Below are 27,502 nucleotides of genomic sequence, written 5' to 3'. Positions count from 1 at the left end.
GCGTGGCGAAGGGGTGTCTCAGTCCATGCATCTGTGTCTGTGTGCATTCTGGTCTGGAACTCTCAGTCATCCCCAGATACTGTATGCTTTGGTTCACATCATGGAGCAAGCAGTCTTGGAGCATATGAACTGGGTTCCTTTTTGGACTCAAAATAGCAAAACCAGATGTGCTTCAAGAGGACACTGATGGGATCAATGTTGCATAAATGGGGGGAACCAGTCATGAACGGGACTAGACTAGTCCAAAATAAAACAAATGCAGACAGTGTGTATTGAAGTCCGCTATACAGATCTGCTCTTACTGGTCCTCACTGGTTCCTAATACAGACACAGCTTATGTGTGTCTGTAAAACAGAAACAGAAAAGAAAGAGGGAAGAAAACAAGCACAACCTGAATAAATATTGGGCTTGTAGCTCTAAGAAAAAGTTGAGAACACTTTTGGGAGAAGTGCTGACCTGAGAGAAACTTCGGATTTCTGGGGAAATGCACCATCTCTTTGTTTGATTTACCCTCCACCCCTTCCTTTTGGGAAAATGGTGTTTTGGTTCTTCCAGTAAATAACCAGATCTCTAGTGAACAAACATCTGATAAAAACACCATGATAAAATGATGGTGTTTCTGGCACTACTAAAATAGTGATTTCTATGTTAGAACACATTGCCACATTCATAAAAATCCGTGTTTGGAAAAATATTGAATAATTTATTATGTAATTCGATAAATGCTAAAAAATCACTATAGCAAATATTTAATTATTTTTATTTCAACTATAGATAAAGATAGCTGGAGTGATCTTTTGATATTTCAATTTATAAGTCTACTGCTTAGCTGAGATGATGTAGTTTTGCATCTTATGTAAATGATTTTGAAGTGTATGCAAGGTTTGGTTAATTTCTTCCCAAATAGCACTGTTTGTTTCTACATGTGCAGATCATTTGAGAAAGCAACAATCTAGCCCAGAAGCGTGTGGCTTATCTACACTGAAACAAAAGCAGGATGGTGCTAGTTTGAGAGTTATTGTACAGACATTAGAAAGACACGTGTCACTGATACTAATTCTGATTATGGTTTGTACAGATTCTGCTGGTGCTTAATAACATCACACATCTTGTTAGTATCAGGTTTTCTAATCCTGTATTTTTGGTGCACTAAAAGTTACAGATAAATCGGAGCAATAGCAAGCGGGACAGAAACAGCAGCAACTCAAATAGAAAGAATGAAGGGATTAGTCAGTGTCTGACTAGTCCGTGCTTGTAGAGGGAGAGTAATCAACCGAAATGTCAACATTTATTAATGCTGTTCACATAAAAGGCTGTCAGATGAGCACTACATGGGAGTCCCTGGCTTCAAAAAAGAAATATTGATTGAAATAAACTGCAGTTTGAGTTTCAGCGTCCTTGCTCAATACATATATAGCTTCATATTCTGTAACAAAGTCTCTAAAGGCTGGCAAACTCAGTAATGTACTTATAGAAATGTCAAATCTTCACTTGGTGAACACTTGTCTGTCTGATTCCTTCCATTAAGTGTTAGACTTAAGGGAATATTAACTGCAAATTGAAAAGCTACTAAAATCCCAAGCTCATTCTCAGGCAACTGTACAAACTACTTCACTTGCCGCTGCATATTTATGTGTGCCTACAATGCATGTATTACTGTATATAAGTTTTAGGGAAACTGTATGATGTGGTAAAAAAATGAAATTGCTGTAAAACAGTGATATAAATTTTTAAACATGGGAAAAAGCTGAAATGTGTAGTTTTTAAGATAAGTGATAAAAGACATTTTCAAATAAAATAGTGGACACAAGGTTGATTACGTGATTGCATCTTTGGCGGGGCTTTAGCAATCAAGTTATATGGTCAACTGAGAGAGACCAGACCCTTAGGAAACATGTATTTGTGTGTGAGAATATAGAAGTTCCTTAGCAGCAGAAGGTCTTTCGACCTGCAGCCAGAACACTTACATTGCTTACATTGTATCAGCCAGTACATTGCTCAGCCTTGCCTCTTTATCATTTCTGCTTTACCTCTTCTGGTCAGGCTGTCTTAACATGTCTGCTTTGCCAACTAGAAGGGGTCCTTGATCTTTCCAAGAGCCTCAAATATAGTGAAGATAAATTTAAGTATTACCATTGTGAAGAATGGTAACTGCTTGAAGAACTTTATTGCCAGCATTAAAACATTACAAAGTGTGATTCTTGCTCAATTTCTTCATGCCAAGTTAAAGGGATAAAACTGTCTATTTCTCTGGCACCACTACTGTAAAAATTCAGCATCTCACATCTTTCGTGCGTGATTAAAAAAAGCAGTTCTCTCCAATATACAGATGCAGCCATTACTTGCCAGAGATAAGAGTCTGTGTGGCAGAAGAAGAACTTGTGTTTATGTATATGGCATTTGTTGTTCTTCTTTGCAGTAGGTTGGTTAAGGTTCCTTTAATTTCTCTGACAGTTTGCACAAGGTAGAATACCGTGAGCAATCCTTGAGAGAGACTTTTCAGCAGCCATTCTTAACGTGCTTTGCAAAGCCAAGCCAGCAAATTCCAAGCAGTGACAGGATGGCAGAGGAGAAATGGGTTGCATCCACCTTTCTCTTTTGCAGCTGGGAAGTATCATAAAGCAATTACTCAAGGATGTAAATTAACATGTAGTGGAGTTCTTCAGCGCTATTTTTGTTAGTCTTCTAGTGAGTACATGGGGGATTGTCTGTCCTTCTGTATTTGACATCCCGTAGTACAGTCTCACAGTACAAGATGGAATTTAGTTGCTAAAATTGAGTCTCATGTTGCTATTTACAGGCTATTTTCCATTTAACTTTCATTCTTTTGCTGTAACATACACAACTCTGTAATGAAGAGTTGAATCTTGTGGTTTTAATTAATATCGTCAGCTGCTTAGCTGTTTGCATATTTCCATAGCAGGTAGGCATCTGTGCAGGTTTTATTATGACCAGAAACATCTGAAGCACTGGTTTTATACCTTGCAGTTAAAAAGATTAAGGGAAAAATCTCAGAAGAGTTGCCATTAAACCATTGCTGAATTTTATTGCCAGCATTTCCCAATAAGTATTGATCAGAATTAAGCGACTATGCTGTTTTGTTTTGGGTTTTTGTTTGTTTGTTTTACGATCCTGTCCAATATTGTAGAAACTGTATAGCATCTACACTGGAAAATAAGGCAAACGGTAAAGAGAATTTTTTTTCCTTTTGACAAACACGGCAGAAATTGTTAGCCTTAAGTTTAGCCCTCTTCTGGTTAGGAATGAAGGTCCTTAATGGCTTTTGGAAAGCTTTCCTAAATAAAAAATTTCTGAAGCTTAAATCAGTTGGTCAGTTGCCATTTATAAGTTACTGTCTGTTTGAGATTCTGCCACAAATTATGTCTGAATTGAGAAAGTGATAGCGGCTGCCACACTATTCTATCATTCATGTTTTCAACTTGAGCAGAATTGTGGTCCGGGTCAGTGGCATATACAACCCACTTTTAACATTAAACCTAGTCCTGAGTAAGTTGGGCAAGTGAGTTGCATCAAATGATGTCATGATTCAGGCATCCTTTTTGATACTAAAAGTTTCTCTATAATTTTCTTGTTCTGGAAAAGTGGTATAGGAGAGTGCAGCAGCTGAAATAGTGGATAGGGAAATTGCACCATCTATTTAAAACAATTTATCTATGTCTGCCAAGCTTCATGTAGCACGACTGGGACATTTAAGGCAAATTAGGTAGTTATTTAATTTACTTACAATGTTTTGCATATTGTTTTAAACATCTCTTTTAAGACATCTTGTAGACTTAGTGCAGGTAAATTATGCTTTAAAAGATTTCTTTGGACAGAAAAAAAGGTGGGAGATCCTGAGTCATTGTCCAACCCAGCAGAGTTGAGGGGGCAATGACTTGGTGAGCCAGAGCAAGTTGGTTGAATTTAAAGGTAGATGGCAGATTGTATGGGGGCATGGTTTCTGGAGAGGAGAATGCTGCAGAATTGGCTTTTGCCCTTTCTGCTAGTGTCTCCTATATAAATTTGGTTTTGTATTTTCCTATGCTTCATGAAACGTGGGAACCTATGGCTGTTAGGCTACAGCCCGTATCACTTCATAAAAAGAATAGCATTCTTCTATGAAGACAGTTCTTTTAACAAAAAACTAAACATAATGGAAAGTTAAAGTTTCTCTGAAAATCTGGCTGAAATTGTTTTGAACTGTTGTATCAGATGCAGTAAATAAGCAGAAATTTTGGACTAAGATGACTAGGAGTTGTTCTTGTGACTATGAAAAAGAAGAAAACGGTAAACTTTTGAAACTGATACTGTTTCAAGTAGTATTAATATAGCAAGCAGATATTGCAGGTCTTTGTCTCACTAGCTTCTTTACTTCAGTTCTGTCTGATAGTTCTTGTCCTCATTATTCCCAAATAATTGCTTTTTAGGGCAAGCTCACAGGGGATGCATCAAGGTTTAACTCTGAAGTTTGTTTTAACAAAGTTGTGATTATACATTTTAACACAGAAATGTGGTAGAGATTAGAACCAAATTTCTGTTTGCCTGGAACTGCCTTCAGAGGAACAAGGGAACCCAGGACAGTTGTGGGAGCATTTATCAGTACATTCGTTTCCACACGAGGATCTGTAGGGCTTTGTTTGACTTTTATGTAAAAAAGGAAAAGCTACACTAGGAAATGAAGTCATGATGGGTGTGTGTCCATAAAACTGTATAACAGACAGGAGATATCCACTTAATGAAGCCAATAGCCCACTGAATTCTTCTCTCACCTGTGGGTTTTTTGGGTTTTTTGGTTAGTTTTTGGGTTTTTTTAACTCTTTGAGGAGCAGCCAGGATGACATTATAATTCAGCAAACAGAGCAATCTATGTGCTACATAGCTGGGAAAATTCTTAGGTAATAAGCCTTTACAAACTGGGAATTAAAGTGTAAAATATGCAGACTTTAAATTCTGATATGTTCATCTAATTCTGCTCAGATGGTTCTCTCTAAAACAGCTACACTTGAGGGATCAGATATGTAATATGAAACTGCCACCTAGAAAAGACTGAGACCAGATTCTCATTGCTTTATTTTTGTAGTACTAAAATTTTGTTTGTGAAGGGCTAACTATCTTTCTAATCTTGTTGAAGTTATGTCATCCATTAATTAGTGGTTGATTTACAATTGTACACTTTGGCAATGGAACTATACAGATTTGTAATCTAACAGACTGACCAGGCTGTGGTATATTGAGGTATCTTGCAGTTTTGTAATCATGCTCATGGATCTTCTCAATGTTTAATGTATTGCATGTGTCTGCAAAGATGTAACTGTGTAATTTTCAATAATTTCTGGTTACAAGTCTGTATTTTCTCTACTGTATTTCTGAAAGTGGGACAGAAGTTACTGTGTTGCTATATGTTTTTAAAATCTGTTGCTAGCTGTAGTTTTTAAGGATTTCGGGGGGAGGGATATTTGGGAACATACTTTTCCAGAAATAGGTCAAAAGCCATGTCATCTGTATGTCAAATCTTTTATTTATGACTGAGAATACTGAGAGTACAGGAAAGATAAAGATTGTGTCATGTTGCCTCAGACAGAGGAAGTTGGTGCTGGGGTCTCACCAGCATATTTGTGCAAGTAAAATTTCTATTGCAACAAGAGCTGAAATATTTTGATTTTGTATACAAACTTCTGGGTGGCTCTGTGTGTGTGCAAGTATATATATTTATAAAACGAGCTATTCCTGATACATCCTTTCACAAGGGTTATCTTGGGGTTGCTCACAGCTTTATATTCTGCCCAGCGAAACAGAAATGCAGTGGGGTATGTATTTAATTCCACTCCATCTTAATGGCTTTCTCCCAGAAGACTTTAACAGAAATTTAATAAAAGCAAGTATTTTTTGTAACAGTATATGCATAAAAAAAGTCAGAGAAAAAGTAATTAAAGTGGATGTTCTTAACCACAAAAGACACTGAATATGTTCTGCTGCAAATGCCGCCTCCTGTTCTGAATGACTAGGCAAAAAAGAGCTTGATAGTGTCTTATTACAAACTTAACATGTGAAAAAGATTCTTAAAACAAAAATGCAAAATATTCAGATTAGTTCCAAATTTCTCTTTGTTAATATGTATATGTGGCTTAGAAGATGAATTTCAAGTTGTTTTTCCCTGAAAATGTCCAAATAATTAATATCACTACCGTGTCTTTTAATATATATTCATAACAACCAAGTCTTACAGGTCGATTGTTCGTTTGTTTATGTCACTAATAGCTAATAATTACAGTGATGTCTTATCATTCCTTCTGTCTCTGTTGCTGTACCCAAGCAGACAAGGTTGGGAGAAAGTCAGTATGTTGGGGGGACAGCTAGGTCCATCTCCAAGGTCAAATGGTTCATTTTCTAGGCTAAAAATACTTTATTTAGCATCTAAATAAGATTTGGAACAAAATTGTGTAAATTATCTTCTTTCTGGGTTATGCTACATTTAAAACGCACATAATAAAAAAATTAAACAGCGTGCATTTCAAAGTTTTGGTCTGTCAAGAAGTCAGGGAAAAGTGATAGCTAAAGCAATGGAGGGGGGAATTGTATGGTACCTTAAGTGGGAGCGGGGGTGGGGGGGCAGATGACATGCGTAGGTGAGAGAATCCTTTTTGAAGACTGTGCAATAAAGCAGCAAATTTGAAAACCATTGAATTACTGTTAGTATAATCTTCACTGTGCAATCTTAAATATATCTGTATCACTCCTGACATTTTTGAATCCTAGAACTATATAGAATATATCCAGTATATCCTAGAACATATCCAACTCATACATAACTGAACTGAAAGCTCACATACTTCTGTATAACAGAACCAAGCTCAAATGGACAGCTTACTCTTAGGCAGTCATCGAAGTGGCGATTGTGTTCATGATCCTGGGACAGCAAATCGAATATACAAGCGATGCATTCTAATCCAGTAAAGCCTTCAATAGTTACTGTATGCACTAAATGCGCTAGTGCAGTGACTCTGGGAAAACTGATACAATATTTTAGAAATGAACTGAACTATCAGAAAGCAATTTGGATTCTACTGGCAAAGATTTACACTTAATTGCGACTAAGAGACAAAGTGCATACTGTGTGAACAGACATGCAATTTTAGTACATATGGATGAACGTGTACATGTGAGAGCTGCGTATTGGCTGTAAATGTAGGGGCATCACTGCATTCATTCATCATCTTGTTCCCTTCATCTTAACTTTTCTGTTAGGTGTGTAGATCTGCTTCCTCTCCCCTGATAGGAATTTTAGCTTAAGCAAGTAAAGCAGAATCATATGTTTTGAAACAGATGCTCTCCTGGTTTCCATTTGCTTATGTTGATTTGCTTCAGTGAAGCCGTGTCTATTCATGCTAGCTAAGGGTGGAAGAATTGATTTCTGTGTTACGTGATCACGATACCGCATTGGGAACTCCTGTTTAAATAAAATATGATCTCTCACAACAGGGTCAGATATGAATAAAAACCAGTCATGTGAAATCCATGATATTGACCACTGATAAGGTTGCTGCTTCAAGCTTAAACACTATCTAGAGCCATATTTTTGGATCTGTCTTAAAAGGCTGGTGGGGTGGGGTGAGAAGCAGCAAAGGCCTTGGCTCTGTGTAAGCACTGCTCAGTGGTAGCTAAAACATCGCGGCATTATCAACACTGTTTTCAGCACTAATCCAAAGCATAACCCCATAGTAGCTACTGTGAAGAAAATTAACTATATTCCAGTCAAAATCAGCACATTTACAATGACTAAACCATATGTGCTAAATGACATGTTTGCAATTGTTGTTCAGAGACATTTTTGGGTGATAGTAACATTATTTGTTCTTAGTATTTCAGTGCACATTACCCCACTGATCTCAAAACGTAATGGAAGTGCAGATGTATTTGATATTTACTATTTGGGAGAACACATGTTGGTCAAATTGGAGGTATTAGAAAAAAAACACTTCATTGAAACCATAATTACTGTGGCTGTGAGGGGCCAATATACAACTGCAGGGCACTGGGTCTCTATCTGATTCTGACTGGAGAGTAAGCATAGAGTTGCAAGCTACCTTTGCACAGAGCTTTCCAGAACTTTATATTCTCTATGATGTTGATGATTCAGATTATAGTAACATTCTTCATTATTGAAACTGGTACCTCTGATGCATTTTTTAAGACCAAAGTTAATAACTTTAAAGAGGCCTTTTTATCTCCTGCAAGTTCTTCACATGTCTACAAATGCAAGATTGTTCCCAAATAGTCATGTGTTTTCTAGTTATTTTTCCAGTGTAGTTCTTACTATTTCATGGTTTTGGACTGTGGTGCTTTGACCCTGACTGGGCACCAAGTGCCCACCAAAGCGTCTCTATCACTCGCCTCCTCATCTGGTCAGGGGAGAGAAAATATAACAAAAGGCTCATGGGTCGAGATAAGGACAGGAAGAGATCACTCAACAAATTACCATCATGGGCAAAACAGACTCGACTTAGGGAAGATTAACTTAATTTATTGCCAATCAAACCAGAGTAGGGTAATGAGAAATAAACCCAAATCTCAGAACACCTTCCCTGCACCCCTTCCTTCTTCCCGGGCACAACTTCACTCCCGGATTCTCTACCAACCCTCCGCCTAGCGGCACAGGGGGACAGGGAATGGGGGTTGCAGTCAGTTCATCAGACATTATTTTCTGCTGCTTCATCATCACGCTCTTCCCCTGCTCCAGCGTGGGGTCCTTCCCACGGGAGACGGTCCTCCATGAACTTCTCTAACGTGGGTCCTTCCCACGGGCTGCAGTTCTTCAGGAGCACACTGCTCCAGCACAGGCTTCCCACGGGGTCACAGCCTCCTTTGGGCACCCACCTGCTCTAGCATGGGGTCCTCCACGGGCTGCAGGTGGAGATCTGCTCCACCGTGGACCTCCATGCACTGCAGGGTCACCACGGGCTGCAGGGGAATCTCTGTTCTGGCACCTGGAGCACCTCCTCCCCTCCTTCTTCACTGACCTTGGTGTCTGCAGAGTTGTTTATCTTACGTGTTCTCACTCCGCTCTCCGGCTGCCATTTCTGTGCCGCCTGCAACTTTTTTCCTTCTTAAAAATGTTATCATAGAGGTGTTACCACTATCACTGATTGGCTCGGCCTTGGCTGGCAGCGGGTCCGTCTCAGAGCCGGCTGGTATTGGCTCTGTTGGACACAGGGGAAGCTTCCAGCAGCTTCTTACAGAAGCCACCCCTGTAACCCTCCTGTCTACCAAATCCTTGCCATGCAGACCCAATACATGGGCTTTTGAATCTATTAATACAGCTGAATGGGGGGGTTAATTTGAGACATTAAGATTCAAGCTCTGATGGGTGGTGATAATGATGATGAGGGAGTAGAGAAAATATTGACTTTTCCCTGTAAATATAGTTTCTGAATGAAGGTCAGATGACTCATTTAATATTAAGTTAATCACAGGGAAACGATTACTGCCTGACCTGTTTGTAATAGTGTTGCTTTAAGGTCCTTGCTACAGAGCTCTGTGATATAAAATGTAATAAAGCAATGATTCATCCCATAAGAATGGAAGGACATACTGTAGCACAGTGAAATCGGAGGGAAGGATATTGGTGGCTTATGTAGACAAATATACATTGAAGAGGAAGTAGTGATCAAGTAACCTGTCCTAGTACTGGAATTATTTATCAATTTTTCCTTATGCTTTACAGGTGCAGATCAACTGCCCTCTTGGTGATTCCATGGTAGAAAGATGAGAGATGTGGTGGATAGACTTCTTTACAGGATCAGAATGCAAGAATTAAAATTGTTATTAGTCTTAACCGAGGACCAGACTTTATTGAGAAAAATCCCAACTGATAGTAAGGGTTTGTCTTTTTTGTTTAGGAATTAGTCCAAGATTTCATAATATGCTCCTGACCAAAAAACTCAGTGGCTAAAAAAATGCTAGAGGCTGAAGCTCCCCCCACAGGTTCTAAAACTGTGAGCAACTGTTTCTGGTAAACAGAAAGAGAGATGACTGTGGCCATTTCTCAGTGGCAGAGATAGTTTAACAGGTCTGAAGTTCATAGGCTGAGGCACCACTTTAAAACCTACAGGCTTAACAGCTGTTTAAACTGACCTAGAAGGAAAACAAATTTCACGCCCTCATTTTATGGGATTTTGCTTCAAGGTGTGGTTCACCTCTTGAAGTACAAGACATACATAGCTTGAAATTAAATATATCAACTAAAAATGTTCTAACTGCTACCACTAGCAGCATGTCCTTGGCATCCAACCAGTCAGAGGCAAGCAGAATAAAGCCTCCTGTTGTCCACATGGGGCCTGCCTCTTCTCAATGGACTAAGACATAATGAGCAGGGATCACTTAAGCCTTTCCAGACTGTTGCTCAATTTCTTTGTAACTCATCGCCACATCTCTGAATTTAATTTCAGTTATTTTATGGATTTCTTTTGCTGATTTCTGAAGAGTGGCTTCACCTTGTTGCTATTGTATTTCATACTGGAGTTGGCCTTGTCAGTCTGAGCTTTGCAAAACCAGTACATGATACAGCTTGTTATTCTGTGTTCACATAAACCCCATGATGACCAGTGAGAAGCTATGCAGTAATCATTTAGTATCTCTGGAAATGTGAGTTATGCTGGCTTCGGTAACTGAGCAGCCTGCTGTGCAAGGACAAAATTATAAAAAATTTTCGGACAGGAGTAACATTTTGGTATTACGAGACTCATTTGAGCATCAATCCCTTAACTACAGTCCACAGCTTTTCTCTGAAGATAGATTAGTCTTCTGCATTATGAAATAAGTATTTTAATGAGGTGTGTCACAGCCATCCTTAGCAATTACTTTACTGAATACTCAACTGGTCTCTGTTAACTTTTATAAAGAATTAAATTTTGTCTCTTTTGAACACATAGATTTTTAAACTGGCATTATGCCAAAGGAAGTGATGCAAGATGATATTCTTCAGTCATAGAAGTTGAATTTTTCTTACAGATATGCAAACTGCTTTTGTCAGTGAGAGGCTCCTGAAATCCTGACCTCACTATGGCAGTACAAAGCAACTGTAAAGTCAGCTTAATTCACCAGTGGAAAGTTTTCTATTATTAGGAGGATCTAAAGACATAGTAGTGCTAAGAGGCAAGGGCAGGGGAAATATAGCACATTAAAACAAACACAGAAGTGTTTTACCATCACACTCTGTACACATTTTTTCTTGTAAATATACCTCATACCAGCACTACATGTCTTAAGAATTAATTTAATCAAAAAAACCAAACATGTATTTCTCTATGTAGATATCAAAGGAGCTTGTTTTCTTTCTTCTATTCATGTTTGTCTTCGCAGAAAATACAGAAAGGAGATTTTTTTGTTCAAGCAACAATCTTTTAAAGTGTTGGAAAGTTAGTGAAATATAATTCAACTTCCAGGAGCCATTTTTAATGCATGACTTGGGAAGCCAAGCTAGAGCAAATGTTAATCCAAACACTAATTTCAATAAGGGATGGATAATATTTAAAGACTGTGGCAAAACTGATCTGCTTTCACATTGTGACTGACTATGAGTATCAGCAAATTATCTGCTTCCGAGTAAATCTACTTAGTTTATCATCTGCACAAAAATTAGACTGCACATTCACCATACGAGTTACAGTGGTTTAATACTTGACAAATAGTGGTGTCAGCAAGAAAACAGGAACAAAGCAGGGGAATTAATATTATTTGAGAGAATAACTTTCAGGAATGTTACTGTTCAAAGTAGAAGCAAGTTCTGAAGTCATCAAATTACATTTGAAAAGAAAGAAAGTATATAACAAGTCTGTTAGGGTAGCTTAACAAGCTCTGAAATGAAGAGCATGTCTACACTTAGCCTTTCCCATGGAAGAGCAGGGAGACCAAAAGCATGGGGAAGAGTGACAAGGATCAAAATAGAATAGAGTGTCCTTAGCCCCAGAAAAAACTGCTTTCAAAATCAAGATTTAGTTTATTCACACAGGACTGCCCTTATCATATTGTCTTACTAGTGGAATTCTTTCAGAAAATTCTCTTGAACTGTAAAAAATCTTCATTACTATGACACTGTTTATGAAATTTTATGAATTTCCTTATTTTTTTATTCTAAAACTTTTAAACTTTCTAGTTCAACTATTTATTTCTTTAGCAAGATCTTTTAATATATAACTATGCTGATTACAGCTGTGGGGAAGGTCAAGATGGAGATGGAAATATTTGCCCCCAAATATTCCCTACATTCATCTCTATTAGAGGCTTGAGACTGAATTGTTAGGCTGGTATGGATAATATATCACTTTCTCTGTTTATATTCCTTTTTGCAAATGATACCGCTTTGAAGACTAAGCACAAGGGCATGTTTAGCAGGAAGACTAGCAATCAGAACTGATTACAAGTGTGATTTTGGGGAGTGATTCTATGGCATATTGATGTACAGTGCTGGAGGCTCTGCTCTTACCAGAATCTTATGAACAATTATAGCAAACAGTTTTCTGTAATAACACATTTGGTAGTATTGTCTACTCATAGTTTAATACTTAGATCCAAATATGATATAATTTGTTGAATTGGGCAAAAATCAGTGTGTCTGTTTCATGGAAAACTTTGGTATTTGTTTTCAGTAGGAGTAGGGATGCAAAACAGAAATGCTGAGGTGGTTTTTTACAGGAATTTGAAAATGTCTTCAATTAGCAAGTGTCAGAACATTAGTTTCAGATTTGTCATTGTGCACAGTTGTTAAATTGCCACAGTGGAGATGTTATCAAAGTGCCTCTGCTCCCATTTTTCTTTTCAAATAGAATTGGAGAGAAAGATGCCGCTTTGTAACATACAGTTCTGTCAGAGGAAACAGAATTCAACTGTTCTTCCTGTAAGGCTGTATATGGGCTTCTATTCTGTGTGTTGGTGTGGTCTGATTACTGGGAATGCCAAACATGGCACAAAACACAGTTGGGACCTTGCATGCTGTCTTCCATGCAGGATGAGCAAATCCTTTACTCCTTGCCAGGAAAAGCGGTGAAGCACAAGGCTAGCAGTGCCAGTCAGACTCAAGAGGAGACGAGAGAACTGGTAAGGCAGGGAGAATGCCTGTCAAGCATTGTCTGAAAGATAATAGAGGTTTGAGTTGCAGTGTCTCTTCTACACAGTATCCCTGGTAGGTGTTAAAAGGCTATCTTTTCTGAATTCAGGGGAGTATTTTATGTGTTGATTAATTCAGCTTAAATCTGACTAATAAACTGCTTGAATATATACAGCAGGGAGTTCGAAAGATGTGGAACACTGCATCTTTGGAGTACCTTGCAGTTAGAATTCATCACAACTTTAAATATACCGGTTCCTTCAAGGGCAGGTGGGCTTAGTCCATGCCTGTTTCAGCACTGAAGAGATGTGATCACGTGCAGTATTCTAATGTTATGTTACTCTTGTGTTTGGTGGTTTTTTCACATCACAATTGTATGAACTGTTATCTAAACGGCTTCTTCCTGCATCTGATGATTGTTTTTCCATTCCCTGTTTTAAAGTTTATCATTTTTTAAGAAAAGTGTTCCTAAAGCATTTATTTTTTTAGCTGTTAAATAACTGTGAGAAGTCTCAGAAAATGTTAGTGATGTTGTTTGCTTTCCCTAATCAAAACCATTCTGTTTTTAATTTTTCATGTGTCTTGGTTCTTGATTAGTACCTTTCTGTAGAACTAACTGGTATCTTCATGCATGGATAACAAATACATCTTCTGTCTTTTTTTCTGGAAGTTAAAAGTGGCAGAAGAGATAGGCAAAATCTGGTGTTAAAAGTAAAATGCAAAATTCCTTCTTGAAATTCTTGAAAATCTTAAATGCAACTTCCAGATCTGGAATCGTCTTCTGAAAAGTCTTACACCTACCAATCTCTCTTGATTTTGGAGTTAAGCATTTTTTGAGACTATTTTAAAAAAATAAAAAAAAAAATCAGTATTTTGTTCATGTTCACTAATTTTGTAATGATATTCCCTATAGTATTGTTTTAATATTCACAAATCTATAGTCAGATTAACAAGAAACCTTTTAAATCAATTTAATGTATGGTTATGGTGATTTTTAAATTTTTTTGTCAGTCAAAACTTGTTGTGGGAGGGACAAAGTCATTGGAAAACTGGCATAACTGGAATTATTTTGAATTTGCGTTGAATTAGACTTGGTCTTTTTCTTCAAGGACAGAAGCTTTTCAGGAAAAAATAGTTAACGGAAATTATACTTTCAGATTAAATTTGGCTACTTTTTTGGAAAATGATTGAAAGAAACATTGAGGTTTAGGTTGAACCTTATTTTCTGCCTGAATAAAAAACTTAGATTTCTCTTTTTCCTCATTTCAAACTGATCTAAATATTTTCCTGATTTTACTTGGCAACTGTCGTGGTTTAACCCCAGCAACTAAGCACCATGCAGCTGCTCACTCATTTCCCCCCACCCGGTGGGATGGGGAAGAGAATGGGGAAAAAGAAAAAGTAAAACTTGTGGGTTGAGATAACAACAGTTTAATAGAGCAGAAAAGAAGAAACTAATAATGGTAATAATAACAATACTAAAACAACAATAATAATAAAAGTATCAGAATATACAAGTGATGCACAATGCAATTGCTCACCACCCACTGACCAATGCCCAGTTAGTTCCCAAGCAGCGATCCCCCCAGCCAATTCCACCCAGTTTATATACTGGGCATGACATCACATGGTATGGAATACCCCTTTGGCCAGTTGGGGTCAGCTGTCCTGGCTGTGTCCCCTCCCAACTTCTTGTGCCCCTCCAGCCTTCTTGTTGGCTGGGCATGAGAAGCTGAAAAATCCTTGACTTTAGATAATCTAAACACTGCTTAGCAACAACTGAAAACATCAGTGTTATCAACATTCTTCTCACATTGAACTCAAAACATAGCACTATACCAACTACTAGGAAGAGAATTAACTCTATCCCAGCTGAAACCAGGACAGCAACCCAAACTGATTTTTCATACAAGTGAATTTCAGTCTCGTTGTTACTTAACTACCATTCTATTTTTTTAGAATGTCCACCTCTTTGTGCTGATTCAAAATCCTGATAAATGTTCAAGAAAAACCATTATCTGGTTCAAAGAAATTCTTTTGCCTTGTGCCTGATTTATTTCAGTTGTTTTCCTTTCTGGTTTTGAGCACTAATGCAGTTGTGTTTTATTTTGTAATTCACTAGGTAGGGGCTATATTCCATATATGGTCTATTCTCCCAGTCTGTATTTAATAGTGTTATGTCTTTTCATTATTTTTTCTGAGGCTTTGATTTACATTGTCATATTCAATTTTAATGCACTAGGGTCATAGCACTTGATGCAGTTGTAACGTATTGATTAGTTCTGATACATGAGACAACTATATGTATATTGTGTTAGAACATAGTGTGTTGTATTGCTACAGCAAGTCCCAGTTATGTCTAGGAAACATTTACTAATGAGCTTTTGCCTGACTTCCTGTTGAAGGTACACTGATTATGAATGTGTGCATGGTAGCTGCTTCTGCCTGGAGAACACTCCTGTTGAAAGGACACTGATAGCCTCCACTGACCTACTTTATGACATCATGTCTGAATATTTACTTTCTGTATCAGTGTAGTGGATTGACCCTGGCTGGACACCAGGTGCCCACCAAAGCTACTCTATCACTCCCCTCCTCAACTGGGCAGGGGAGGGAAAATATAAGGAGAGGCTTATGGATCGAGATAAGGACAGGGAGGTCACTCAGCAGTTACTGTCACGGGCAAAAAAGACTCGACTTGGGGATATTAGTTTAATTTATTACTGATCAAATCAGAATAGGGTAATTAAAAATAAACCCAAATCTTAAAAACTCCTTCCCCCACCTCTTCCTTCTTCCCAGGCACAGCTTTACTCCTGAATTCTCTACCTCCTCCTGCCCAGCAGTGCAGGGGGATGGGGAATGGGGGTTGCGGTCAGTTTATTGCATGTAGTTTCTGCAGCTCCTTCCTCCTCAGGAGGAGGACTCCTCAGACTCTTCCCCTGCTCCAGTGTGGGGGTGCCTCCCACGGGAGACTGTCCTCCATGAACTTCTCCAATATAGATCCTTCCCCCGGGCTGCAGTTCTTGATGAACTGCTCCAGTGTGGGTCCCTTCCATGGGCTGCAGTCCTTCAGGCACAGACTGCTCCAGCATCGGTCCCCTGCGGGGTCATAAGTCCTGCCAGAAAACCTGCTCCAGTGTGGGCTTCCCACAGGGTCACAGCCTCCTTCGGGCATCCCCCTGCTCTGTCGTGGGGTCTTCCCCGGGCTGCAGGTGGATATCTGCTCCACCAAGGACCTCCATGGGCTGCAGGGGGACAGCCTGCCTCACCATGGTCTTCCCCACGGGCTGCAGGGGAATCTCTGCTCTGGTGCCTGGAGCACCTCCTCCCCTCCTTCTTCACTGACCTGGGGGTCTGCAGGGTTGGTTCTTCTCTTATATGTTCTCACTCCTCTCTCCAGCTGCAGGTTTTTTTTCCCCTTCTTAAATCTGTTATCCCAGAGGTGCTACCACTGTTACTGATGGGTTTGGCCTTGGCCAGTGGTGGGTCCGTCTTGGAGCTGGCTGGCATTGGCTCTGTCTGACATGTGGGAAGCTTCTAGCAGCTTCTCACAGAAGCCAACCCCTGTAGCCGCCCCCTGCCAACAAAACCTTGCCTCACAAACCAGATATAATTAGTTATGTGTACTCTAAGCATAAAGGTCTCAAGCTCTTTACCACTCATTTTCTTCTGCTCTGTGATGTAAGTAGTTTTTCAAGATCACACACAGACTCTGCCTTTATAACCAACTCTTTAATTCAGCACAGATAGTAACTGGTAAAATCACATAAAGGACTCCCAAGTCCTGTTGACAGTCATCATTGCAACTCCTCTTTGCAGAGCTGCACTGGTACCTTTGTCAAAGAAAACACACACATTATTTTCAGATCTTACTGAATGAAACGTCAGTTTGAAACTTTCAGCTTTAATCCTGTCTCCATGAGATATGTCATATCTGTGTGCCCCAGATGTTTCAGGAAATCAGTTGAGTAAATCAATAGGCCATCAAAGCAAGCTAGCAAAGTAGAAAAAGTGTTATTCTTACGGTGTTGTAAAAATCAGTCCAGTGTGATGAAACTTCTTCAGATCAGAAGATGCGCTTAAATAATAAATCCTCACGTATCACACATGCAGGATTTTGTTGAGGTTCTTCTGCAGCAGTCTTCTGATGGTTATCTATCCAGATAGATTTCTCAGTGCTGAACACTAACTTTTTTGTAGGGAAAAGATGAAGAGCACTTTCTCTGTGTGTTTCTATATGATGGGATATTAAAGTCATGCTGGGGAATATTCAGTCTTTAATTATTCCCTCTTCTGAGCCAGGAGATTTTGGGATTGTGAGCTGTGAATTAGTGTTGTCAGCTGTGAATTGGTGTTCTCAGCTCTATCTATTTCTTCCTGTTCACATACGGAGCTTAAGTAAATAAAATTATGTGTCCATTTTTGTTGCAATAAGAGAAACAGGAAGAATCACCAAACAGGAAGCAAAGATTGAGCAGAAAGCAAGGCAAGTGGAGTGAGAGACTTCCCTGAGAACAGACTCCATATGCAAGGGTTGGAGCATTTGCTGATTGTGGTAACACAGGCCAAAGGCAGATGATGAGCTGGAAGCCAGGGACAGCAGGGAGAAATGTCACTGTCAACAGAGCAGTTGGTTCAGCCAAAAAAGAAAATAAAATTATAGTGACCAAAAAATGTATGTCTGAAGGAATGCCAACTGTAATAACTACTTTTGACTCAGAAAGTAGGAATAAAGGTTTGCTGACTTCCTGATAGGAACTGGAAAGGAAGACATTGAGAGGAAATAGTCCTAAAGAATGGGAGAATCTGGGGGGGTAAAAATATCATGCTAAAAAAGATGGTACTTAGCCTTTATCCTGAGTGAGCTAATGAATTCCAACTCTCATCTCTTCAAAATAATTATTTTGGGTCAAATTAATGACTCTGATCAAAAATTTAATTCTCAGTTTTTTTGTTTGAGGGAGAACTGACACTTTTTATTATCGTTAGCTGTTTTTATACTTCGGTTTGTCCATCATGAAAAATTAATAATCAGTTTTTGAAAAACTTCAACTGATAATTCCACTTGTGAGACAGGAGACAGGCAGATGTGAAAAATTCCAGTAAGGGAAATGGATTCCGCTACTTTTTCCTCAGGGAAATAGGATGTCTTTTCCTGGAATGAGTAAAACTGGGCAAAAGTAATGTCAGACTCATTGACAAATCCTCCTCTTGCCCCAGGGAAATTACACAGCATGGCTCTAAGCATGAGGTAACTTTTCAGGCCAAAAGTCAAGTACAACATTAGCTTTTTTTCTGTTTTGCTCTGTTGTCCTATGTCTAGCTGTAACTTTACTAAATTACTTTTGTAATTGGCAAGTTATTTGCAGTCCAAAAGCTGTATCATGAGGCTATTTCTCTAAGTCTCTCCAGGTAAATCAGCATATAGGTGTCACCTGCTGCCATCGCCAAGGCAACACCTGGATCATAATGTCAGAGTAATATTCGCTTGAGTTGGTAACTCCTTCTGCTTCAAATCTTATCAGTACAGGACAGAAAGATACTCCATTTAAGAATTTATTATGAAGAATAAAGCTAAACTGTCACAACTGATTTGATTGCCTCTGTTTATTTCTGAGAGGAAACTTTTTGAACCATTACGGTAATCATATTCTTTCATATTAGAAGTAATTAGACAAAACCTGAACAGCTGAGAATAGGAAGTCTTGCTTATTGTCTGTGATTACAGGGACAGACTTTGGGAGTATGTAATTCCTCTGTTTCCTGTCCTTTCGAAAGGAGGAATGTTCAAGAAAGGAAGAAAATATTGCCATTAAAATAGTGTATTTTGGTGTGTGGCTTTTCCAAATACCTCTGTAAATAATCAGCAGCACCAGTAGTTGCATTGCTACCACTGATTAATTATCTGGTTATTTGTGTTCCTTGCTTAAAAAAAATTCTAAATCAGAGATTTTAGCAATTAGCAATAATTGCTAACAGTGTAGACACTTCATATACCTACTGCTGTTACTAAGGAAAAAAGCCATAAACTCAATGTCAGGCTGTCAATACTGAAAATATTTGTAGAATAAGGCTTTGCTTTTGTTTGTTATGCTATTAGTTTTTATTTTAAGCTAACCACAGTACTAATCCTTGTTATTGTTATTCCTGGTGGTTGATGGGAGTGGCAATACATATGATGCAGATAGTAGTTTATACCATGGTATGCAGAGAGTGCAATATATCCAGTTCTCTAGCAACAAAAATTCCACTTTAATATGCAGCATTGTAGTTAGGCTCCTAATAATGATATGCTAATGGCATACTAGCAAATTCAACTTCATTACCTTATACAGAAGGGACTAAGAAACTTTTTTACCCATTTCAAGGAAAAAATCCTAAAATCTGAACTGAAATTTTGATTCAGTAGAAGCCAGGTGAAACATTGTAATCTTCTTTTGAACAGAGAGTATTCATTCACCAAGGATTAAGACTTATTTTCAGCTTTCATACAGCAACTGAGGTTGAATTGACCACAAAGGAAAAGGTGTTTTCCATTTTTGCAGATTTAATGGATGCCCAAGAGTTTATATAGTCCAACTGAAAGTTTTCTGACTTTTGTAGTACATTAACAGTGTTCCTCTACGTTTCATTTAGTTTTTAAATGCCATAATAGATTGAATTTATAATTACTATTCTTTATTTTCTTGATGCTGTGCAGAAATTGTAACAAATGAAATTGAGTTGCATATTGGAAATTGGAAAAATTTGTTGAGGTAAATTGCATGAATGAAATTGGATTCTGTTTTATATGTATCACGTAAATCTATACTATTTCTGACCTTGTCATGGTTTAAAAGTAGTGCAAAGGGGTGCCTTTAATGTCCCTGTTCATCTCTGCTGCTGTCAGTACTAATTAGTCAAAGTTATAAAAAAGATCCTTCGTGTAATAAATGTAAAATATATTGATGTATAAGCTTGTTAAGAATATTGTGCTCCTCCTCTTAAAACCTCACCTTTCTGTTTGTGTAGTCTGATATGTAAATTAATCACAGAGATTCAGCAGTATTTTTTCTATTAAAATAGAACCATGTTACCAAACTATCCAGATTTCATTTTAATCTTGTGAACTGCTGAAGGCATCAATAGTAAGGTTCAAATTATGAACTGTTCCTTCCTGCCTGCCTCCTCCTCTTCCTACTTTGTGTCTTTGCCTTTGAAATACTCTGATCTGGATTTACATCTATGAATGACAGATGACAGAAAATTTCAGCACACTGCAATGTCCTGTCTTTTTGACAGAGGCTTGCATCCCACTTTCAGTGATATGGTCTTATTTACGTAGTCTTGTCTTCAATGTTTTTTATAATTATTTGACTCAAAATCAAGATCCTGCTTCAAGACAGGACAGCATCTATTGATAAATGCAGGTCAAATTTTGGAGGAATTCTAAAAAGATGAAGATTTTTTTTTTTACACTCTTTATCAAAATGCAGAAGGGTTTTAAGAATAAATAGTAACTGCTTTTCTGTAAGAGCATTATACATTCCTAAGGCTTCCTCATCTTCCTCAGAGCTGCAAATTGATGGTGGAGCTATTCTAAAAAATTAAATGAAATTTACAACCTTGAGGAGATTGAAAATAGTCTGGGTTTTAGGATACTGTTTCTACTGTTTGTCACTGTGCTATGTAATGCACTAAATTGAAGACCTGGGTATCTTAAGATGTATTGGAAGTTCAATGTACTCAGTCTGTTTGAGTACAAGCTCATACCTGCTCAAGGATGAGTTATCTCACGTGTCTTGGCAGTGCAGATAAATAGCATATCAAAGATCAGACACTGTGCATTAAATAAGTAATAGAAGGCCTATGGTTTGGGGGGAGGGGCACGGGGAAGAAATGTATGAAAATAAAATGACATTTATGGAAAATAATGAAAGCATTTAACTACGTGTTTTTAAATATAGAACTTAATAACCAGACATTGCTAGTGTACAAAATAAATAGAAAGTTAAGAAGTATTTAGGTAATTTTGAAAATTTTGCACAAAGTGGGCATCATATGGATATATTTTCTAAATATAAATATATGCATTTCACAGTCGTGTATCTTAGTCCCATATTAAAAACTAGAATGTATGCAAGGTGTACAATACAAAGTGAACAAAATTGATTACTCTGTCATGAGGAGTAGTTGCCTTAGTGATTATTACTTTTTAAGTATAAATTCAAATCTTATTACACTGTATTCTCCTGTCCTTAGCAAAAAGAAAATCTTTGAAAAAAATAATGTGTATCTTTGTATTATTTACATACTCTATAGCAGCTTACTTTATTACAATAGTGTTGTATTGGGAAAAAAATGTTTTTTCTTCAAATTAGCTTATAAATAAGCACCAAAGGATATGGGCTTAGTGTCCCAAACAGTGAAAGTTAGACCCTGTTATTACAATCCTGTGTGTTTTGGTAGATGTCCTATGTTGCCTTATACAGTAAGAAGACTGGTTGATGGATGCGCACTTCTATATATCATTTGGATTCCTTCAGCTTTCTGTTCTGAGGTAAATGGTTCTTTATCATTATTGTAAATCTTTTGTAAACTCATTCTGGGTTGTATGAAAAGAAATATTGTGGACTCTAAGTCAGTTGAATGATATAACGGCGCAAAAAAAAGTCAATAAAGTGTTTTCTTTGAAAACTAGTCAAGACAGTCTTTGTGCCCAGAGTTACAGAACCTCTGAGGCTTTCTAATATGATTGTGTGCTGATTTTATTGATTTTGCTTAATAAGATTATTTGTGTTATTAGAGTTTCTGATTTACTTAAAATAATTGATTTTATTTATCCTAATTTCTCCAAATAAAAAAAAAGTGCCAATTGAGGGCTTTATTCCTTGATAGTATTAACTTCAAGACTTGATCTTATACATATTACAAATTACAAAATAAACAAACTACAAAAATTGTCCAAAACTGACCTATTTTACATTTTATATATTCATTTTCAGTAAATCTTGTTTGTCCAGTGTCAAATGGATTTTGAAAGTAGATAAATAATAATTTTTAAAATTATGATAACAGAGTGAACAGTTTTATAATTTTCTAATTGTTTAATATTCTGTAGTAGTCCATTTTTAATAAGATCTGTTAAAAATGGCCTTCTTACCAGAGCATAACATCTAAGTAAAAAAAAAACAAAGCTAAGGGCTGGTTTAATAAAAGATAATATTAAGATTTGCAGCATTGCCAAAAGTAATAGTATCTGACAATAGAAATATCCAGTGTTTGTGATGTAGTTAAATCCCTCCCATGACTGGGATGGTTGCCATGACATGAAACAAAATGACAAACCTGGTCTGGGCTTGCAATTCATTTTAGGTATTTGCAATGTCAGTCGATATTCTCCCATTATTCCTTCAGATGCAGTTACAGTCAGCTCTGTCTTTGCTAGTCTTGCAACTTTTGAAAGGTTTTCTATGTAATAACAGCAAAATGAGAAACTGTTGCTAATGATGCTGGCTAAAATGATAATGCTTTTCATTTTTTATTATTTGGACTATTTCATTGTTGAAGAAATTAATTTTGATAATTCTATTCCAGCTCTTCTGATCATTGACAATAGGCCTATATGGAGGGGTAGCTAATATTTTCTGGTTGTCCCACAATGACTACATAGCGTTCGTACCTCAGAAACAGACAATTGCAAACAGCTACCAATAATGATATTGCATACATGTTTGTGAAGCAACCAACAGGTGACTATTGCCATTCTAATGGGGATAGTTAAATAAAAAGTACTGATTTTTTTTCAATTATTGGTGTGATAAATGTATCTACAATGTCTAGAAACTTGCTTGTATTAAAATTTGTCTACACAATATATTGCTTTAAAGAATCTTAAAATGTCCCTTACACTATTGTTCATTCTCCTGTCTCTCACACACTCTGCTGCTCATACCACTTTGTCTGATGCTCCTTTTCCACTTCAGTGATACACTAGATCAAAATTGAAGTCCCTAGATACCCGAAATCCTTTCCTTTTCTGGCATTTGCTTGGTCTAGAGTTCAGAAGCTTAGAAGTTATTTTTAGGGTCAGTATGAAATAAGAAAATTGATTCATTGTGAGACTGCTTTTGCTGAGTTACTGGCCTTCCATGCCAAACATTTCCTAGGCCTACTTGACAGTTCTTAATAGTACACTTTTATCCTAAGGTCCTTTGTAGAGTTTTGAATGTCCCTTACCTACGGGTACAGCTTTTTCTTTGATAAACAGAATCCCTGGAGATCTATTGCTCATGGATGTGAACTGTTTACATTGAGAAGAAATGAATTTAGGTATGATGCTCGTGATCAGATTATAAGGTGGTATAAAAGGCATAGTTAGATCAAAAATAATAGCAAATGCACTGAGCTAAATTAGTTATATATCTCATTTCTCAAATGTATCTTCTGTATAAAGCACAATTCTCTTTGCAGTTCATTTTGTGGTCCAAATACTGAGAGTGTCTATGGTGGGACTTTTTTCTGTGGTGACTTAACAAATCTGATAGGATTGGAGGTGGAACTTGTGAAGTAACCAACACTGCTGATCCAATCTCAGTTTAGATCCAAGCCTTTTAAAATTAAATATACAAGGAAATTCTCAGAACATACTTGCAATGTAATAAAATAGAATCAGGCCCTTTGCATATTCCCTGCTTGTGTGTGGGACAAAATGCCTTCAACTGTTTTCTCACTGAAAAATTCAGATTCATTATTCATATTTTTCATTTTAAAAAACCCTTTAATATGTCATTCTAAAAGGATTCATTTCTTTCTTAAATTTTTTCTTCTTTTTTCCCCATTTCTTTCATTTATTTTTCTTCGGTCTTTTGCCTGGAAGAAGTTGTTGGGAAAGGCAAAAATTGAAAAGAGAACTTGAGGAAATGTTCTTTTCCTCCCACTGTTAAAAAAGTATAAATAGTTTTTTAAATCAGGGAAAGATGTAATTTCTATTTTTAATTTTCATTTGTTTTGTTTTAGTTTGGTCAGACAATTTGTCATCTTTATAGAGAGTAAAATCTCTTTTAATGAAGATGAAGAAAGGTAGTTCCTTGGGGTTTATGTGCATAGAAAATGTTTGGCATCAGAAGGTGTGAGATACTGTGCTTTAAAATTTAAGAACTAGAAAGTAATTGTGAAGAAAATGAAATCATTGTAGGTAAAAATAATTTTTCCTGTGTTTAGCAATTTATTGTATTCTGTGTGAAGTTTCAAAACAGACTGAAAATGTTAAGCTGTTAGCGCTGTTCAGATAGGTAATACTCCTTCTTACAGAACTTCAGTAAAGTCAATAGACTCATGACAAGGATGATTTTTCACTTGTTCATGCTCTTATTGATGCATTAGTAACTACGCTAATAGTAAGTCTGGAAAGAATTTCAGTTCTCCTAAATGGATTGCAGATATTAAAGAATTAATGTCTTTTCTACCTGCTTCAATCTACTAAAAAAAAAGAGGACTTTTTTAGGGAAAGCTATTAAAAGTTAAAATTTGTTCTTGGCATAAAACATAGCTACAGACTTTTTCCACAATAAGGAAACATCTGCTTGTTTTAAAAGCTTGTAGTTTACCACCTTAACTTTAGGGCACTACCTGTAGTAAAAAAACCCAAAAATTAAAGTAATGAAGCAATGAAGCATAAACATTAATGCACACAAAAGGCAGTAAAAAAGCCTTTTTAACAAGCCTTTTAAATTTTTATTGCAAAAATATGTCCCATTTTCCTTCGTCCAGTGAATGCAAAGCAGTAAGCATTCATTTAAGTAATAAAGTTGTGTAAGAACATGTATAATAGGTGGCTGAATAGCAGGTACACTTAGTTCCAAACGCTTCGGCTCAAAGGTCTTCTGTTATGAGTATGTCTATTGATCTTGGCTGTTTTTATATTCTACTGTAAGATTCTACTTTTCAAAAGAGGCATAACTAGAATGACTTCAATACAATCATTTTGTGTCCTGTTTTTCCTTATCTTGCTTTCCAGTATTTTTACTTCTGATTGTCTCTTGCTTCAGAATTCACTGTTATTTATTTCCTGCTTTAGACACATTGTATGAAATACTCTGAAGCCAACAGAGTGTAATCAGCTATCTCTGTTTCTTACTATTTTGTGTCTTTGGTTTCAAAATAGTACAGCTGTGAAGAAACTTGCTTGTTTGCTTTATTGTCTATCTGGAGATTCAGAGAAAAATTCTAGCAGAAACCTGCTGCTAATCCTTTTTTTTAAATTTTTTTTTCTTTAAGCATTACCTTAGGAAGTTTCTACTTTGTTGAAAAATGAAATGGTTTGGAAAAACATTTTTAAAAATAAACCAAGTTTATCTGAAAATAGTCTTAGAGTCCTAGAACAACTTAGGTTGAAATGAACTTCTTGAGATCTTCTAATCCAAACCCCTTTTCAGAGATGGGTTAACTAGGTCAAGTTGCTCTGGCCTTGTCCAGTCAGGTTTGAGCTTCTCCAGGGTCAGATATTCCACAGCATCTCTGTGTCCCAGTTTCAGTATTTAACTACATTCAGAACCCCAACCAGATCTTCTTTCTTTGTAAATATCAGGTCCAGCAGAGAACCTGTGCTTGCTGGCTCCTCAGTCTTCTGTGTTAGGAAGTTATCATCAATGAATGCATCCCCAAAACCAGCGTACCTCTTGGCTTGCTGGTGCCCCGCTATGTTGCCTTTCTAGCAGATACAAGGATAAAGTAACTCATGAGGACCGGGGCCTGCAAATATGAGGCTTCTTCCAGTTGGCTGAAGAGAGCTTCATCTAATTCTTCTTCCTGACCAGGTGGTATGTAGCAGACACCCACCACAATTTAGCCCATGTTGGTCTGCATCGTAACCCTGACCCATAAGCTCTCAGCTGGCTCATCACGTTCCCCAGGCAGAGCTCCATGCACTCCAGCTGCTCTTCCATATACAGGACAATTCCTTTCCTCACCTTCCTGGCCTGTCCTTCCTAAATAGTCTGTATCCATCCATCACAGTGCTCCAGTCGTGTGAGCTGCCCCACCATATCTCTGTGGACATTTCTTGTGTTTGGGGTTTTTTTAAGCAGATAAATAACAATAAACAGAATTTTCTTGAAGAATGTAGGTTTCTTGTCTTCAGCGTGTTTGCCAGGAACTAAAGGTACTCCTAATCTCAGAGGTCAGCAGATAAAAATGCTTGCTAGCTCTTATTATTCTTATTACAAGGGCAGACAAAATCCAACCTATTTATGCAAAACAGTAATAGAACTCTTGTAAGGGGATCCATATGGATTCTTCTGTCTTTGTAGGACCAATTAATTAACTTACTTTCTTCTAGATTCCTCTACATTTTCCACTGTCTGGTTCTGTCTAAAGCATCTGTCACTGCATTTTTTTAGTTTTCCCCCTTTTGCTGTTATTTAATACTGCTATGATGGTTAATAATATGTATGCTAATGAGGTCCTGCATTAGATCATTTGTTTCCACTTTTGAGAGTGGAACAGATGGTTTGGACTAAGAGTTTTACTCTTGGGCTTGCAGTACAGTAAAGGGGAAAAGTGTATTGAAGTTATGCATCTTCAAAGTTAAAAGTAACTTTTTAGATTAATCACCTTTGCCTTTTAGATTACTGACCTTTTAGAGAATGAGAGGGAAAAAAACCTATGGAGCTAAAATAAAAAGAGAAAGGGTCCTATCTGGAATGTATTCAGATCTGGTAGAAGCAACGCCTTCTGGTGAAGGAGGCTACCCAGGCATGGCAGAAAGTAGAAAAATGGAGGGATTGGGCTAACTTCTCAGTATGTATGAAGGTATTTAAGGATTAGGTAATTAATCTGGCAATAAAGAAAAAATCTGAACTGCACACACTTGAGTTTGCCAAAGGGAAGGCCTATTCTTTGTGAATTTATTTTTCCTGGATGAGGAGCCTTTCAGTTTAAGGGCCATCTGATACAGCAAAGTATACTGAATTCTGTTTATGAGTCACGAGGTGAGGGATGAAGCAAAGATATTCTATGACTGTGTCTTTGGTGTCATAGATTTTTTTCATTTTATTAGCAAACAGCTTTTATATTGTCTGAAATTCTGAGTTGCAGTGGGAGGGAACCTTTTATCAACTCCATATACAGTAGCAGTACAGTAAGGCAAACAGTGGTATGATAGCTATTGCTTTTGATTCTAGCCAGATTTTATAGGTTCTTCATACAGTAAAGACACAAGCAAAACCACAGTGTCCAGTGTCTTTCATTTGTGAGGCTGGGAAAGTAGAAAAGTCAAGGGTTTCATTTTATTTTAAAACATTTGTTAAATTCTAATATTTGTCATCTGTTCTATCTATGGAGAAGATTCATCTACCCAGTGAGTGAGTGTATATATATAAAACATACAAGATATATCGAGGTGATGGTTTTCTCAAA

This window comes from Haliaeetus albicilla, chromosome 10 (genome assembly GCF_947461875.1).
Source record: "Haliaeetus albicilla chromosome 10, bHalAlb1.1, whole genome shotgun sequence".
Lineage (NCBI taxonomy): Eukaryota > Metazoa > Chordata > Aves > Accipitriformes > Accipitridae > Haliaeetus > Haliaeetus albicilla.
This window is presented reverse-complemented; position numbering follows the sequence as displayed.